Consider the following 20,000-nt stretch of genomic DNA (forward strand, 5'->3'; position numbering starts at 1 on the left):
AAGCAGAATTTTAGTATGTTATATTAATCAGTGATCCGTTAAAACGTTTGTAATGAATCATTTTCGAATAAAATATCTTATTTCTGAGAATTGCCACCGTGCACAGTAATACAAAATTCAAACATAAGATCGTGATACTTTATCCGTTGCAACGTATCAAATGGATTGTACGCATTAAAAAATAATTGTGGAAAATGATATCCTACTTCTGAGAAACGTTTTCGGATAGGATCATAAATCATTCGGATACGAAACGTTACAATTTAAAAACAATTGCCAATACTGAAAAGTGAAAAAGTTTGAATCTGTAGAGGCTGTATTCTAGCGTCCCAGGATACTTTTCCAGTTTTTTGATTGGCAGACGATTTGCAGCTCGATTTTGCTTCAAAAGGAACTGTGACCGTGTCTGTTGAAATTCATTTCTTGAACTTCGATGGCGGTCTTTTAAACGGAATATTATTTGTAATTTTCATTTGTGTATTTTAGAAAGGTGTATATTTTATAACTCATTATTATTTCCTTAAAAATCTGACCTTCATTCTCGTTCCCTGCTGCAGACGATAATTATCACTTCGAACCGAGGATGCAAAAGAGTTTGTTTTTCAACGGAAAGAAATGAAATGGCGTGTAACTTAATCGGTCGTTCTTTTTCAAATTTTCTGTTCCGTAGTTAGTTGCGAAGTATTTATTTTACCAGTTAAAAATAGGAAGTGTCTTTTTATCATATTGTAGTCGTCGAATTCTGTAAGTGTTCTTTTTATTTAGCAATTAGAAAACCAGAAGTGCAGTGCGGGAAAAAAAACAAGAAAAAAAAAAAACGCCAACCGGGTGCTTAATTGCGTCATTTTATTCCTTTTTCTAACGCTTCTTTTGGAATATTTTGTGTTTAACACTGTAGCATGTCAACAACTGTTTCCGACGGACATTTCTTTTGGAAGGAAAGTGATAACTGTTTTAGAATCGAAAGTGAAATGATGAATGTGAGCAATTGAGTTATATGTCAGATTATCCTCCCATTGGTGTTTTGTTATGACGTGTCAAAATTGTTTTCCAAACATAATCTTGAGATGTTGTTACAAAAAACTGTAATAAAATTTATATAGTTATTTCAATTATGCCATTTGATTCAGGAATTTTGGCTCATTCTGATATGTTGAGAAAGCAATAGAATAAAAAAATTGCAAAAGCTACTGCAGTTGGAAAATGGGTAAGTTTTTCTAAAAAATTTTTCAATGGTTTGTTTGCACTTTGTATTAAAATCTTATAATGTCATCAGTTTCTTTTATATCTGCTTTTAGTGTTTACGTTCAGATTTTTCATTATATCTGATTTTGTAATTTTGATTCCAATCACTTCAATAAACCTGTTATGTTTAATTGCGTACCAAGTTTCTCGTTAAGTAATCTCCTTGGTAGTATAGGTAGCCCTTTTTGTGACACATTAAAACTTTACTGTTTCATTTCCAAATTTTCTTCCTTTGTGTTCTTCAATTTGTGGATAAATTCCTATTCATTCTTAAATAGATTCATATTCTGCATTCACTTTGTTTTTTTAGAATTGCAAAACAATTCAGCATTCATAGAGTGGATAAGTTCTTGCTATCTAAATAATTCTGACCAAAAAAATTTTTTCTATTAAATTACTCAAAAGTGAAGTACAGTCCTTTCAGCAAGGCGTGTTATTCGAAATTACAATTTTGTACTGATACTTTTGAAATGAATGACTATTTTTTGTTTTGTTTTGAGAGCGAGTGCTGAAATCCTTTCAAAATGATTGAAATTTCATAAATTTTTGGTGCATAAAAAAATACATTTTCTTTTCAAAACTTTGTGTTTTGACCGTGAAAATAATAACACAAGCAAATAAATTTCCTTTAGTCTATATATATTAGACATCAATTTTTGTTACATGTGTATTTTACACACATTCACTTCGTTATACTTTTGTCTTTCAATTTTAGTTGCATGTCTCCCCCCCTCCCCCATTGCACACTTTCACTATGTTGGTGTGGTGTGGAAGTACGCAGAGTGCAATTTTGGTTCATTTCAATATGTAATTTATGTACGTGGTGTCTTTACAATTCACTAAAGAAGAAGCATAAGTTTCAGTAATGATGCGGACAAATTTGAATTGATGTCTTTTGTTTTCGAGAATTAACTTTGGTATTGTAGTGACCGATTTTAATTGAACATTCTTTTTAGTATTTTCTAAAATAATAACCTATTTCGGTTTCGAGGGAGCCTTTTTCTGATTACAAATTTAAATGTGGTTTTTGTGCATTAAATTCTTACCCCCCCCCCTTTTTTTTTTTTTTTTTTTAAAGTTTCAACTGTTTATTTCTAGTGTTCATTTCATTGTGATGTATTAGTTCGCATCTCTTAATGTTAACTAATTTTTTTGGTTGCATATATTTCTTTTAAATGAAATCAAATTGAAAAATGAACTGCTTGTTTTTGTTTTGTTTTGAGAGCGAATTCTAAAATCATTTCTGATTGCTTGAAACCTCTGATTTTTTTATAAATTTTGAGTGCATGAAAAATACTTCCCCCCTCCCCCCCAATTTGTGTTTTGAATGTGGAAATAATATCACGAGTAATCAACTTTCTTTTAATTATATTTTTGGTTTTCGCTCTTGCTTGCATGCATCTTTTGACCATCCCCCCCCCCAATTACAATTTTGTGCTGATAGTAGTGAAATGAATTCAATTTATTTTGTTTTGTTTTCATGGAAAATGATCAAATCTTTTCTAAATGATTGAAACATCTGGAATTGCATAAAGTTGTGGTGCATAAAAAATTAATTTTGTTTTCAAAATATTGTGTGTGTGTATATATATATAAATATTAGACATTAATTCCAGTTGCATGTGCATTTTACACAAATTCACCCCATTATACTTTTGCCTGTCAATTTCACTTGCATGTATATCTCTCCCCCCCCCCCCTGCACATTTTCACTGTGTTGGTGTGGTGTGGAAGTATGCAGCATACAATTTTGGTTCATTTACATGTGTAATTTATGCACAGTGTGTCTTCACGATTCACTTCAGAAGTATATTATCTAAATATCTCTATTGATTCGAGCAATATTAAATTCACATCTCCTGTTTTCATAAATTAATTTTCATATTACAGTGTCTTAATTTAAGTGAACATTCTTGTTAGTATTTTACAAATTAAGTATGTATTTTGTGCATATCCCCCCCCCCCCCTTTATCTAGTTTTCATTCCATTTCGATTTATCAGTTCACATCTTTTAATATTCAATATCATTTTATGTTGTAATTTCTTTTTAATAAAATTTAAGATGTTTTCATTTTATTGATTTTATTCAATATGTTCATGTGGTGTGGAAGCTGTTATATTTCCATTGAATTTATTTTAATATGCATTTTTCTCATTTGTACTTTTGTGTGTTCATTACGTGACATGCTCAATAAATTACTATTGTCATTAAGAGTCATCCCCCCCCCCCACACACACACAATGATTTTGTTGCTTTTTAATGTTGTACAGTCCTTGCAGTAATATGTATAATTTATAATTACAAATTTCTACTGGTACGTGTGGAATGAATGAATAAGTATTTGATTTGTTTTGAGAGCGAGTGCTGAAATCATTTCTGCCATCTCTTAAATTTTTGGTGAATAAGAAATGAGTCTTCTTTTCCAAATTTGCTGTTTTGACCATGAAAGTTATTTCATGAGAAAACAACTTTTATGAAATCAACTTTGTTAAATTATATATTTGGTTTCAATTTTGCTTGCATGTGTCTTAATTCTCACACACACACACATTCACTGTGTTGGTGTGGTGTTGAAATATGCAGGATACAATTTTGGCTCATTTCCATATGTAATTCATGTGCATGATGTTTTTATTATTTATTAAAAAAACATGTTCCATAAATTTCTGTATTGATTCGGACAATATTGAATTAGCATCGCCAATTTTTATGATTTAATTTTGGTATTGTGGTTACTGATTTTAATCGAACAGTCTTCTTCTAATAAGTAACAAATGTATTTCCGCTATTGGTTTTAGATGGAGCATTTAAATAATTGTTTATTAGAATATTATTTTTGTGCGTAATTCCCCCCCACCACCACCCCCCCCCCCCCAAAAAAAAAAGATGTTTCAGTCTTCTTCCTTTCACTGTTTCTTTTTTTTACATGTTCATTCCTAGTGATAATTTCATTTCGAGTTATTAGTTTAAATCTCTTAATGTTTACTACCATTTTATGTTGTAAAAAAATTTTTATGAAATTAAGGATGGTTTTATTTTATGAACCATTCACTCCATTCATGTGGTGTGAAAGCTGTCAGATGTCCATTCAATTTTTCTCCATATGCATTTTCCTCATTTGTGCTTGTTGTGTGTTTTAAGTGTCGTGCTCAATAAATTTATGCAATCATTCAGAATGTTACCTCCCCCCCCCCCCCTTATATTTTTTTATAGTGTTGTATGCCAGTGTAATTTTTTAATTTATTTTCTAAGAACTAAAGAGATAATTTTGTTTTTACAGTGAACGTTGAAATAGTTTTAAAAAAATGGTCATACAAGATTTCTTTTATTCCATTTAAAAGATGTTATTTTGTTTATTTTTAAAAAGCTGTTCTTCCTGCTGTACTATTAATTTCATGTTCATTAATTGAAGTTTAAATTTTTTTAATGTTATTGCTTTTGGTTTCATGCCTTATATATATATGCGTATGAAATTATAGATGTTTTGTTTGCAATGACTTTATCTGTATAGTGTTGGTGTGGTGTGACAGCTGTCAGAATGGCATTTGAATGCATTTTTTTATCCATTCTGCATGTTCTAGTTTGCTTTGTGTTTCTGATGTCTTAACGGATCACATTATATCAATTGATCAAGATAATATTGCTTTATTTTTTCTTTCAATCCTGTTTATATATGTGTCAGTTACTTTTTCAAAATGCATTTAATAATAGGTTAATTTCTTTTATTCTTTATTTCTTTTAAGCTAAAAATTTATTATTGTATGAAGTTAGTTACTCGTTAACACGTGTTTATTCTATAGAAATATTCGTATTAGAATATTAAAGGAAAGTGACTGGTGGTTTGTTGACATTCTCTGAAACAGTGATTAACAAGTTCATGTAATACAAAAATTCACTGAAACATTTTAAATTCAGTGAAGCACATAAAAAACAATGTTTACAATTGATTTGGTTAGGATTTCTTTGAAATCTTTTTCGAAAACAAATATTTTATTTTATATTGAATAATAAATATCTTAAATTCTTATTTTGTTATAAAAGTTTTTTTTCCCCCCTTCCATTGCATTAAACTAAGATTACCACTGCTTACTTTACTAATGTCTTGATAATGTCACTTTCTTTAAATAAAAAAAAATAATGAGTATGATATATCTTATTATTATTTGGACACGCTTTGAAGAATTTTAAGCTTTGCATGGTTCATAGCATTTGTAGTTCATTCCCCCCCCCCCCCCCAATATTCTCTGGTTGCTATAAAAACAAAAACTGTTAGTAAAATGAAACGCTTCTGCTTTCTTTCAAAAAATTTTTTTATTTTCTGGTTCTACAAATGAATTGGTAGTTCTGCTTTGAAAGTAGCAACCAGGTAAGTTGCAGAAAAGACATAAAAATGTTAATATCCTTGAAACAAAATATTGTTCAGTGTAATGTTCTTATAAGATGATTTTAAGTTTATATAGTGTTTTGTTAATCCTGCTTTGTCTATATATGAATTGCATGACCACTCCCACCTTACTTTTGTTTTGCACATAAAGTTCATATTTTTAAATTTTGCTTTGTACATTTATGCAAGCTTCATCACCCAACTGCATATTTCCTTTGTGTTGTGGAAATTTATTTGGATATTGAAGTGTGAAAACCTTCATTACTTGCTTTTTGAATGTAAAATCACAGTGTGAAAGATTTGTTTATGTATGTGACATGATATCAAAATGTACTGTTTTGATGATGCTAATTTGTTTGTTTCTGTTTTGCAGAAAATTTTAACATTTATCAATATGAAATTTTATGAAAAATTAAGTGCATAATTGTTTCTTCATGTGAACTGTAGGTTTGTATCTTTTCTTTTACTTTAAATGAGTTATAATACATCTAATTGCATCTATTTAGCTAGTAAGGAATTTTGGGATTAGTAGGTCTAATGAATAACAAAATGAGTTTAAGTTTACATTTGGAGCTTATATTGTTTATTAAAGTGATAATTCTTATTTTTTATTATAAAACAGGTTATTACCCCCCCCCCCCCAATTTACATTCCTCACCTTTAAAAGTATACATTTCCTTCCAATGTATTTAATCCATTAAATGCTTGACAGTATTATATTGAATTTAATATTTTTATGGTGAAAATAATCATTTCTAAAGTTTCCCTCCTTTATATTTAATTCATGAGTTGTGTATTGCACTTGACTGAAAATATTGAAAAAACAAAAAATTCTTATGTATAGACTTCTGTTTGACATTTTTAAAAAATTAATAATAATAAATGTTATAAGGAAAATAAAAAAAAAATGTATTTGGTAAAAGAAAATCTTAAATGCATATGAAGAAAAGAGAAAAAAAAAAAGTTCCGATGAGTAAGTGAAATTAAAATTCTTCTGTTTAAAATTCCTTTTCTAAAATTAAAAAAAAATGTAACAATCAGTTCCGATAGATAAAAAGTTTGTTGTCATTTTTCTCTTCGGGAGGGGAAGTAAATGTACAATGTTGCCATTCATGAAATGAGTTGTTATTATTGGAAACTGAATAGACACCGTAGCGGTCATGGTGAGTAAGTCATCCTACACCACTGATTGGTTCGATGGGATCCGAACATGTGATCGCAATCTTAATTATTTCTTTGCTAGGCGGTTGAATCCTGATTAACTGTTAACCGAACTGATTTCAACGGCTCTTCATTTGAATTTCATTTGTCCTTTGGTTGTCGGCGTGTGTGCTCTTCCATTGTTTGTGCTTTTCTAGAAATCTTTTTTAATTTCTAATTAATTTTTTTTTTTTTCTTTTGTAGATGGATGTTTTGCATATTTACTGAGCGGATTTCCTCTTCAAGAATGAGTTTTATGGATTGCGTGTGTTTCAAGATTAAAAGAGAAACTGCCGAAAAGAATGTCTTTGTGTGCGAGAGAGGTTTGAAGAAGATTTTAATTTTGTTTTCATCTGTGATGAATTCTAATTCCGAAGTGTTTGTGTATGATGATTTTTAACAACTAGTCGAAGCTGAGTGAATTTCCCGGATGATATGTGTGAAAGTCATGCTGAGAAATATTTCTATCTGTGCTAGAAAAGTTTGAAGTTCATTCATTGACCTTCAACTTCCATATGTTGCGACTTCTTTTTTAGCACATTTTGTGATTAATTTTAACAAGAATGGAATGCTTTCACTGGTTTATCCTTCATGAGAATTGAAATTTTGACAGTGAAATTAATTTTGCTTTAAGAAGGAACATTTTTAAAAATTGCAAGGTAAGTGTTTATTTTTTTATATGTATGTTTGTTATCTATGTTATAACTTCTGTAATATGAATTTTGAACGTAGTGATGATACATCTTAAAAACATTGGCATTTTTATTCAATATTGATTCAATTTATGCATCCTTTATTTTCTTAATACAAGAAAAATTTAATTATATAACCCTTCCATAATATGAATTGGAAATCAATTTCTTCTTGTAATAACTGGATGCATATTAATGTTGTAATTTTGATTTAGTAATGAATTCACTTATACATTTCATTTTATTAATACTTAGCTTTTTTTCATTAATTGCTATTCCACTTTTGTTTCTCACGTATGATGAAGTACTTTGCTTTTGTAATCTAATTGTTCATAGATACAAGAAATCATTTTCCTTTACTATTGACTTGGTGTATATTAATATTACAATTTAGATTTAGTTTTATTTATATTGATTTTTCACTTCTTATTCTAGTATAGTGTAGTACTTTTGCTTTAGTATTACTTAATAACATACACAACCCTTTTATGTAATGAATAAGAAATCAATTTCCTTTATAAATGACTTGGTGCATGGTTAATTTTATTCAGTTATTTAATATTATTGACTGCTCAATTCATAATAAAATGCTTTGCTATAGTATAATTTTACTACAGTGTTGAAGTGATAACAATCAGTTTGAGTAATTGTTAAAGTTTATACTGTTTATTATTTAATTTTGCAACAATATTTTTATTATGTGCAGTGAATTAGTTTATTTATTAATAGTTTCATGATAATTTAACTTATTTGATTTTAGTGTAACCTAAATATATACAAAGAATTTTATTATAATCAATAATATTAAGTAAAATAGTACAGATTAATCGCGAAATTAAAATACGCATTAACTTAATTGACAAAGCAAGAAATGAAAATTTAAGAAGAATGAAGACAAAGAAGCATGATGTGTCTTGACAAGAAGCGAATGCTGTGCCATGGTTATCCTGTGCACCAAACAACTTGGATGGGAAAGGCGAACTCCCCTTCATTCCTGTATTCCACTTTTCAATCCTGTGTTTATTCGGCATGTCACTTGGTACGTAACCGGAGGGTTGCTTTTCACCTGCACGATGCTTTGCTGTGTTATCCTGTGCACCCGTAGATCTTGGAAGAAAGTTGTGGGTTTTGTTTCATTCCTGTGTACGACCTGTCTTGGATGAAAATGTCGTCCCTGCACTTTGAAAATATCAGGAGATTTGTGTGGGTGAATAAAATGCTCGATTTCTGGCATTTGCTTATTTTGCTCTATTTATTTGCAAACAAACATTTTGCTTTTTTTTTATTATTATTATTATTATTTATTTCATTTATCCCTTTTGAGCAAAAATTAAATGTTTATTTTCAATTTTAAGCTTACTTTTACATAAATTAATTTTTGTTTTAATTACTTCTCATTGGATTATCAACTATTTATTTATGGTATCTTTTCTGTGGCCTGAATCCAAATGGGAAGCACCTATAGGCTTGTTTGTTATCTTAAAGGAACAAATCATTGAGTGTTTTCTCTTTGGATAAGGCCACAAAGGTATTTCTTAGTTACATGGTTTGAAAAAAATATATATATAGTATTGTAAGTTATGCATATATTCATGATTAAACTGTTAGTTATTGAAATAATTAATTTAATTTTTATTATTAGTGTATAGTTAATATTTTTTTTACTAGCAATGTATGCTGTTATCTCGATATCTCTTCTTCGCTGTACTGTGTTTAAGTAATTCAGGTTATTTATATTATAAGAGTTGTTATTAGTATTGGAAAATGATTTATTTATTGATTGGAATTATACTGACATTTCTTAAAGTGGAAGAGTTAAGATCTAACAATAAGACTGAATTCAGTTTCACAGTGTGCACCCCCCCCCCCCCCCCCTTCTTTAAGAATGCCAACTTTTAATTTAAGCCCATTTATTGCAAATTAGTAACAACAAAATTCAATTCATTGTTGCTTTTTCTCCCTTCGTTTAGTTGTGTTTTTCCTAATTTCAAGTCTATTCATTAGAAATTTGTTTCTGTTTTTAATTTGAATAGTATTGGATTGCTCGAATCCTGTCGAGCAGTGTCCAGGTACATATTCTTTCCGTTTATTCATTTTATTGCACATCTTTCATGTGTAGCTGATATATTTGCTTACTAAATTTATTTCTATATAATTTTAATTAGTATATTCATTATTGTTTTTCCTATGTAAATAAATGTTGCTTCATCAGTACTGTTTTGTTTGTTTGTTTACATTTTGACACACTAACACATAACATTGTTTATATGCATTGGGCTTTGATACATAATATTTATTTCATATTAATTAAGTTAATTGTTGAAAAGTAGAAGTGTTTTTAGCAAATTTAATATAAATCTTAATGTTTATTTGAATTTATTTCTTAATGTTTATGTTTTCACATATTCACTGTTCCATGTCTTGATGTGTTGTTATGCATATTTCTTAAATTCCTAATGCATTTTTACATTCATATTATTGCACATATGACAGTGAACAGAAGTTTCCTTTAGAAACTAAAAAATTTATCAAAGAACTTTTCTTCCAAGTTTCTGTGGTCTTGTTTTGGTTATGCATGTTGTTGGTTTTTACACCCAAGTGTTTTGAAAATGTGAGTTTTTCTGAATGTCTACTTTTTAAATTGTAAATAAGTTCCCAATAGTTTGCAGAATTCAATTTCATAATTGCTATCTTGTGAGAGATTTCACTGAAAAATAGTATATTGGTTAGTTTAGTTGAGTTATAAATTTTAGTCATGTATGGACATGCGGGTTGATTGTTGGCATACTGTATTACTTTCATGCTATATTTATGTATCATGTGAAGAATATTGTTTGAAATTTACACACTTTCAGATATTTGATTCCATTTTATAAAGAAATATTAGCAGTAATGGTGTTTGTTTGGGCATGTGTATGGTTTTTGTACTCTGCCGGTATTGCTCGTCCCTTTAGTTTTTACATGGTTTGTAAATTTTTAATGCGTGGGAAGTTTTTGAAAATTATTTGCACTGTTCAATTTAATGAGTTTGATTTTGTAAGAGGTTTCATTTTGGCAAGGCAGATTATTTTGTTTTTGGTGGAGGCAAATCTTGAATAGCTGTTGTTGTTTTGTGATTATTTTGAATTGCATGCTGGTGATTAACTTATTGAAGATTTTGTGACATTGAATTTGATGATTTCTACGTATGAGAAGAAGTTAAATGTTTTTGTTGATGATTATTTCATTTCTGGTAGTCTTTGTTTATATAGATTTTCCATATTTGGATTACTTGGGATATTCAATTTAATTGTTTATAATGTGATTACATCATCCTGGCAAGTGTAGTTGAAGGTGAAAGTGTGTTATTATCTCATCAACAACTTTATTTTGTAAAGATGAAGTCTGAATATTGAATGGGCATTTAGGATCCCCCCCCCCCTTTCTGATGGGAGTTATCAATGAGTGAAGGCATGTCAACTGAACTTCATATCCTATTTTTTATGATTGAAATGAAGAAATTTTGAAAAGATATCTACTTTGTTATGCTCTAACATGGAAGAAGAATGTATAGTTATATGAAGCAGTTTTATAGTATAGAGAAGAAGAAGTTTGTGTACAGTGTAAATGACAACAAAGAATCAACCTTTACTTTCAACTCAAGATAAGAGAAGACAAACTGGAACATAGATGTCACTCTTCTGAAATGATGTGTTGATCATTTTCTTCATACAAAGAGATGCTGGAAGACAACATATATGAAAGCTGTTTCAATTTTCATTCAAAGAATTTTATTGGAAAAGACTTGTTTTGATGAAAATCCATAGGAAACATTCCTACACTGAGTTTTCGGATAGGAGTCTGGGGAGTTTGACTGATTTCACAATGTTAAATAGCATATTGTTTACTGTGTTAGATGTTAATTCATTATTTCCATGAATAGTTAATTGTTACTATTTAAATACATGCAATTTTTGAATTCTTTAGAAACTAAATACAGTATAGTTATGAACACTATTAAATGCATTGTTACATCAACAATGATGCCCAGTAACAATATATGATTCTATAATTCTTAGCTAACTGTAAGCAACAGAGAATATTGTTCTTAATACTTTTGAACACATTGTTACATCAACAATATTAAAGGCAACAATGAAGAACAAATGATATATGTGAACAATAGTATTAAAATCTCTTCATTAACAAGGTGTTTTGATATTTGCTTCATTGAAGAAGAATCATAATGAGGTAAGTGGATTTCAGTTTATGAATACTGTATTTGACACACTTGTAAACAAAAGAGTGTTTGAAGATTCCACGACAACATTCAATTAACAGTGTCTGCTCCTTTTTTTTAGGCCAAGTATGAACTGTAATAGTTTTAAAAATAGTACTTTTATGAATATTTGAGTACACTACATTCAATATTTTTTTTCACATTAAGGATATTAAATGAATTTGAATCACTCAGACAAACTTGCAATGTTTCTTCGTAGAACATTATTCATCCTTACGTATTGACATACCATTTGTACCAAATTAAATTGATTGCAATTAAAATATATATTAATTACACTTCTTTTCTATATAAGGAATCTGCAGTGTTATTGTATTTTAGACAAAATTTCATAAATATTTTCACAAAAAGTGTTTTAATTTGAAAAACACATGATTTGAAGGAGGATAATAATGAGGTCAATGGATTTAATGGTTAGAAAAGGTATCATTTTCACATTTGTGAGTAGAGAATTACTACGAGGATTCCTCGTTGACATTCAAGTTGCAGTGTGCACTACTTATATTTAAAAAATTTGTAGATATAGTACATCAGAAAAAGAATTTTCATTGATAATAAGAGTTCTACTGTGCATTCATAATTTTACTAACATTAAGGCTAATAAAGGTATTTCAGTTATTTTCATCTAAACATGTCATGTTTCAACACAGAATATTCTTCATCGTTACATATACACAGATCATTTTCACCAGATTTAAGAACTACCAATGAAAAAGACGCATTACATATAATTTATGACTTTTTAAAGATAGTGAATTTAATAGTAATTTGAAGTTAATGTATCTTGTTATGTTTAATGCGTTTTAATAATAATGTTAATAGTGCACATGCATTATGTTTGAAAATGGAATTGACTTTATTGTACTGAACTGTGCATTTATTGAATTTCAGACAAAATGTGACAAATATTTGAAACAATGTATCATTGAAATGATTATTATAATGTTTGTTTACATATCAGAGACAATATAGGTCTGTTTGATATCAATGGTTTGTGACTAAAATGGTGAAGGAAGGATATACCATTCAATACACAATCATATAACTGTATTATACATTTACTTTTATAATATAAATACTTTTATGTGTTCTTTTCTCAATAACAAGTACATTTGACATTATTTAATTGTTATTTACAAGAATAAACCTTACAAGTAACTGTGATAGTTTAATGTGTAAGCTTGTTTCGACAAACAGTATTTACTGAATTATTGAAAATCATAACCTAGCACATTAGAAACATTTCACATATCATTAACATAAAGAAATGACAATTACTATGTTTGTTAATGTTTTGCATTAATTAAAGAATTTTCATTTTACATGCAGCTTTATATGTTGTATGCACTTACATGTTTAGCATTCAGATGGTTGTTACAATGTTGTTTGTGGAAACATAAGAGGCAATTTATGTCTTTTTGATATCAATGATATCTCACATAAATGATATTGGAAATATAAACCACTCAGTATAAAAGAATGTAACTGTCTTACACGTTAACATTTTTAATATTGAAGCTTGTAAGGTCTGTTTCATGCATAACAAGTACATGCGACACTTTTTGAGTATTCTTTACATTAATAAAACTTACAAATAACTGGCATAGTTTAATATGGATGTTTGTTTCGACAAACAGAATTAACTGAAATGTTGAAAATAATTGCTTAGTGTTTGTACTTATCACATTATAAGAATTTCTCACAATGTTTACATTAAAAGAAAGATAACAATTACAATGTTTATAAATGTTTTACAGAATAATCATTTTATATGCAACTTCATGTATAAGTTATATGCTCTTGTATGTTTATAGTTAACAGTTTATGAATATTTTACTGCATTTCACATAACACTAAATGTAAAAATGGGTAAATTTCATATAGACTAAAGAATATGCTTACTTAAACATTTGATGAAACATGAGAAGCAATTAATGTATTCTTATTGTAAACACTGTATGAAGAAAGAAGAACCTTGCAGACATATTGCAGTTGTAAAAAACACTCTTAATAACTTCTTTGAATTCACTGAATAACTTCATTGAATGTTCAAACTTTGTGCCTGTATTTAACACAATGTAAGTAATTTGTAATGTTCCATTTGATACAGTGTTTACATGTATAATGAATGAAACATTTCACATGAACAAAAGAATGCATTACAACATCTAGAGTGTACAATTGTTCAGTAATGTAAAATTACACACAGGTTGGGCTTTTATACAAACATATTCATATAACTTGTTTCAACATGTAATAAGCACTTGCATATTGCAGCTTCAAACTATATTACAGTGCATTTTACATGACATTGAACTTTAAAAACAACTTGTTACATGTAGAAACATTTCTCATTAAGTAAATAAGAAGCTGAACATATTAATATAGATACTGGATGAAACATTTGAAGAAATCTATGTATTCATTCATTGTAAATATTGTATAAAGGAGCTATACTTTAATTAGAATTGGAAATAACAATCTTAATAATGTATGCCTCTATTTAACACAATATAAGTATGACATTACACTTCACATAATGTTTATATGAATAAATACTTATAAATTTTACATTAATATTAGATAGAGGTTACAATTTCAGTGTAAGGTAAAATGACACATGTACTTTATAGTAAGCATTCTTCATATAAGTATTATCTATTTACATAATCTGTTTGAACAAGTAATAAACACCTATGAGTAGAATCCACAAACTATATGTTTGTATTTAACATGAAATAAGTATGTCAGTCACATTTTAAACAAGATTAAACATAAACAACAGGAAATAGGAGAAAGGTATTGCATTTCACACTGTATTACAAGTAAACAATGTTAACATTTTGCACAGTTTGAAGATGAAGCTTAGTTAAGATGAAACATTCTTTGAATGTAAATGTTGTTTGAAGAAATAGGAACCCACGCATAAATTATAGTTGTACAAAGGACTCTAAATCATTTATGTATTGGATGTACAAGCTTTATGCCTGTATTAAACAGAATATAACATAAAATTAAACATTAACAAGAGAATGCTGTACATGAAAACAACATTAATATTAGAAAATGGTTACATTTACAGTGAAAGTAAACAATATACATTCATTACAGCCAACTTGTTTGAACAAGTAATATGCATCTATAAATTGTATTTACCTGAAGATGAAGATTTCCTTACATTATAAACAACATTTAATAATTAGAACAACCTGTTATATGATGAAACATTTCACACTGATTAAAGATGAAGCTTACAGACATACTGAGTATAATCATATAGATTCTTGATGAAATATTTGAAGAAATGTATGCATTCTTTGATTGTAAATAGTACATAAAGAATCTGCACACAAAATATAGGTGGTAATAACATTTTTATGCAGAAATTTGTTGAATTTACAAACCATATCTTTGCATTTACAGTACACATTCATTTAAGACTTGAGCTTTCTTTATACAACTGTTACCTCTTCATATCACTTCTTTCCACAAGTAATAAGCACTAATGTTTTGAATATCTAAATTGTATGTTTGAATTTTACATAATATAATGATTTCACTCAACATGAATTATGAAAACAACTTGCAGTTTGAGTAAGCATTTCACAAGTGATTAACCATGAAGCTAAATTTCAAATAAATGAACAATATAATTGATACTACATGAAACATGAAGGGGGCTGAATGTTTATCATTATACACAAAAAATGCAGCAAGAAATCATACTCTTATGCATTAATAAGTTGAATATACAAGCCATATATTTGTATTTATCACACTATAAGAATATCTTTACATTTAACACAATTTTTACATGAAGGAAAGATTACAATATCATGAAATATTTTGCATTAGTGAAAGATTCAGCTCAGTAATTAACTGAATGAAAACATTCATTCACAAATGATTGATATTTTATGTTACATGAAGGAATACATTTATATTAAAGCTTGTACTCAATTATATGTTCAATTTAACATATTAAAAGACAGTATTTGTACTTAACTCAGTATTTACAGTAGAAATTGTTTTAATTTGAAAGACATATCATTTTTTACACTGTTTAAAGAATTTTGAAGATACATTACACATTGTATGAAGGAAACTAAACAACTTGTGCACTCATTAACACAATTTGACCTACTTTGAAGTTCATATGAAGTATACAAGAACATTTACATCTTTTACTTCACTAATTTGACATTCTTTACACAAAATTGAGTTCTAAATTAGAATTACTTCAAAGAACACTTGAATTCTTTCTTCGAATGCATCTAAATATGAACTTTACCAGGCATTTATCTTAATTTACTAGAATTTAAGTGCTTGACCTACTTTTAGGTTTGAATCAAGTATTTAACAACATTTGAAGGTTTTATTTCATTATTTTTATAATATTTACACCAAATTGAGTTCTAAATAAGAATACATTCTGCAAATACAGGTATTTAACTTAATTTCAGCGTATTAAAACTCTATAAATTTGTATTTGAGTGAATTAAAGATATAAATGTTACTTAACATTTTAAATTCAGAAGCATAAACAATTTCATAAATATCAATAAAAATTCACAAAAAGTAATTAAAGATAAGTCAAAATGTAAACATTTTAAGGAAAAATAGAGATGCGCGATTTTCGGCAAAGTCCTAATAGGAGCACGCGATAAGGTGAAATTTTCTACTAAGTCCGACGATGTGAGAAGTCGCGTTTTTCAGCAAACTCCAAATCAGAACGCGCGATAAGGTGATAGTCGCTTCGCTAGTTTTCCGTCCAAGTCCGACGATGTGAGATTTTCGGCAAAGTCCTAACCGGAGCACGAGAAAGTGAGAAGTCGCTACCCGAGATTTCCTTCTAAGTGCAAATAGGGGAGAAGTCGCGATTTTCTTCAAAGTCCAATCACCGAGAAGAGCGCTAAATACTACGTAGCACTAGTTCGGCGAAACGGGTTGCCTGTGCACAATTTTTCTTATTTTCGCCCGCGGCGGCTTCTTCCGGTCGCCTGGTGGCTGGGCAAAGCGCGCGCCACTCGCGATCACGAGCGGAACGTCGGGGATCGTCCGTAGCCCTATATGAGTAGCAGGTGACTGCTGGAAACAGTGGTCGATCGCGAGACAGAATGCGTTTTAAAAACGCGTCGTAATCTCGCGAACCTGTCTTAGGTCTCGGCAACGGGATTGGGTTGTTAGTACCGGTTGGCTACCTCCGGGAAAGCGGTCCTCTAACGTTGACGGTGGGTCTGTCGTGCCCGATCGGATCGGTTCTCGGTTCTTTATGGGTCGGTCGGACGCTGCCTCCGGGATCGAGGGTGTTATTCTTCTGCTACGAAGGCTGCGATCGGCGGGGAGGTATTCTCCGTCTTTCTGGCCGCTTCCAAACTATCTCAGCCTCTCTGCGAGCGGCTCGGCCCCCGTGCCGTTGACGCGACGAGCAGAACCGTACTTAAAGGAATTGATTGGTTTTCTGCATCTGTGTCCAGCGCACATATCTTCTCGATGCCTCCGCACTCGCCCCGCGGCGTTGAAGCCGTCGGGGAAGTCGTGAGACTATAGAACCTCTGTAGATTGCACGGGGAATACCTACACAAAAAGCGAGATTGACTGAGGGATCCTCCGTTGTCGAGGCGTCCCCCGCGACTGAGATGGTCGCGACTCGTGAAATGTAAGGATTCGGAGTGCATTTTCCGAACGTTCTAACGAACGATGGAAGTTACCTGGTTGATCCTGCCAGTAGTCATATGCTTGTCTCAAAGATTAAGCCATGCATGTCTAAGTACATGCCGTATTAAGGCGAAACCGCGAATGGCTCATTAAATCAGTTATGGTTCCTTGGATCGTACCTTACTACTTGGATAACTGTGGCAATTCTAGAGCTAATACATGCAGCAGAGCTCCGACCTTCGGGAACGAGCGCTTTTATTAGACCAAAACCAATCGGGCCTCGTGTCCGTCTCTTGTGGTGACTCTGTATAACTTTGGGCTGATCGCACGGGCTCGTCCCGGCGACGTATCTTTCAAGTGTCTGCCTTATCAACTGTCGATGGTAGGTTACGCGCCTACCATGGTCGTAACGGGTGACGGGGAATCAGGGTTCGATTCCGGAGAGGGAGCCTGAGAAACGGCTACCACATCCAAGGAAGGCAGCAGGCGCGCAAATTACCCACTCCCAGCACGGGGAGGTAGTGACGAAAAATAACAATACGGGACTCTTTTGAGACCCCGTAATTGGAATGAGTACACTCTAAATCCTTTAACGAGGATCCATTGGAGAGCAAGTCTGGTGCCAGCAGTCGCGGTAATTCCAGCTCCAATAGCGTATATTAAAGTTGTTGCGGTTAAAAAGCTCGTAGTTGGATCTCAGCTCCGGCCGGACGGTCCGCCTACCGGTGGTTACTGTTCGCTGCCGAGCGTTCAGGGGGCTTCTGTCTATGATCTTCACCGGTTGTGGGCGGAGACCCTCACGTTTACTTTGAAAAAATTAGAGTGCTCAAAGCAGGCGCGACGCCTGAATAATTGTGCATGGAATAATGGAATAGGACCTCGGTTCTATTTTGTTGGTTTTCGGAACACGAGGTAATGATTAAGAGGGACAGACGGGGGCATTCGTATTGCGACGCTAGAGGTGAAATTCTTGGACCGTCGCAAGACGAACTACTGCGAAAGCATTTGCCAAGAATGTTTCCATTAATCAAGAACGAAAGTTAGAGGTTCGAAGGCGATCAGATACCGCCCTAGTTCTAACCATAAACGATGCCAGCCAGCGATCCGGCTGTGTTCCTCAAATGACACGCCGGGCAGCTTCCGGGAAACCAAAGCTTTTGGGTTCCGGGGGAAGTATGGTTGCAAAGCTGAAACTTAAAGGAATTGACGGAAGGGCACCACCAGAAATGGAGCCTGCGGCTTAATTTGACTCAACACGGGAAAACTTACCCGGCCCGGACACAGGAAGGATTGACAGATTAAGAGCTCTTTCTTGATTCTGTGGGTGGTGGTGCATGGCCGTTCTTAGTTGGTGGGGCGACTTGTCTGGTTAATTCCGATAACGAACGAGACTCTAGCCTACTAAATAGACGTTCCCATCCTCTTGTAGTGGGACGTTCTTCTTAGAGGGACAAGCGGCGTTTAGTCGCACGAGACAGAGCAATAACAGGTCTGGGATGCCCTTAGATGTCCGGGGCCGCACGCGCGCTACATTGAAGGAATCAGCGTGTGCTTTCCCTGTCCGAAAGGACTGGGTAACCCGTTGAACCTCCTTCGTGCTGGGGATTGGAAAGTGTAATTGATTCCATGAACGAGGAATTCCCAGTAAGCACGAGTCATCAGCTCGTGTTGATTACGTCCCTGCCCTTTGTCCACACCGCCCGTCGCTACTACCGATTGAATGATTTAGTGAGGTCTTCGGACTGGCGCTCGGATTGGCCTTTTGGTCGAGCCGGTGTGCCGGAAAGATGACCAAACTTGATCATTTAGAGGAAGTAAAAGTCGTAACAAGGTTTTCGTAGGTGAACCTGCGAAAGGATCATTAATTAAACCTTTATTTTTAAACGAGGAACTTTTTTTAAGTTCCTTGCCGGTACTGGTTCCCACGCGACTCGGGGAACGAAGTACCCAAATTCGAATATATGATGCCTACTATGGGTGTGCCTGTTCTATCCCCGGCCCTCGACTTGGGCAAGAGGGGGGTCCTAGTTAACTAGGGCTAGGCTTGAAGAGATGTGCCTGTGTGCACACCGCCCCGTGGCATCGCTTCCCTATATGGGGAGTGTCATTGAATAATTAACTCGAACGCACTAACGACCTTTCGGAAACGATTGGCCAATATAAAAAAAAAGTACAACTCTGAGCAGTGGATCACTCGGCTCACGGGTCGATGAAGAACGCAGCCAGCTGCGAGATTTGGTGTGAATTGCAGGACACATTGAGCACTGATTTTTCGAACGCACATTGCGGCCTCGGGTCCTGCCCGGGGCCTCGCCTGTCTGAGGGTCGGATAAGACTTGCAAAGGATAATACTTTTTATCCAATTGGCCGTGTCGGGTTTTATAAACTCGTCGGCTCAAGTATTATTAGGATCCTCCCCGGTCGAGAAAGCATAGCCCTCGTGCATGCTCGTCGCTCGGAGAAGACGGACCACGTTTCTCCACAAAGACGAGACGGCTTAATGCTTATAAGTGACTTAATAAAAGGGGTTTTGAAGTCCTA

At 32.3% G+C, this 20,000-nt stretch overlaps 2 non-coding genes across 2 annotated transcripts; both read left to right on the top strand.

Annotated features, from left to right (window-relative positions):
- The first annotated feature begins 17,509 nt into the window (after positions 1 to 17,509).
- On the top strand, positions 17,510 to 19,323 carry LOC129981811 (small subunit ribosomal RNA). The gene has a single exon (XR_008785370.1). It is a non-coding gene; the product is annotated as a small subunit ribosomal RNA (ribosomal RNA).
- A 310-nt stretch (positions 19,324 to 19,633) lies between these two features.
- LOC129981859 (5.8S ribosomal RNA) lies at positions 19,634 to 19,787 on the top strand. Its single transcript, XR_008785379.1, has one exon. It is a non-coding gene; the product is annotated as a 5.8S ribosomal RNA (ribosomal RNA).
- Positions 19,788 to 20,000: the final 213 nt, after the last annotated feature.

Source organism: Argiope bruennichi, chromosome 1 (genome assembly GCF_947563725.1).
Source record: "Argiope bruennichi chromosome 1, qqArgBrue1.1, whole genome shotgun sequence".
Lineage (NCBI taxonomy): Eukaryota > Metazoa > Arthropoda > Arachnida > Araneae > Araneidae > Argiope > Argiope bruennichi.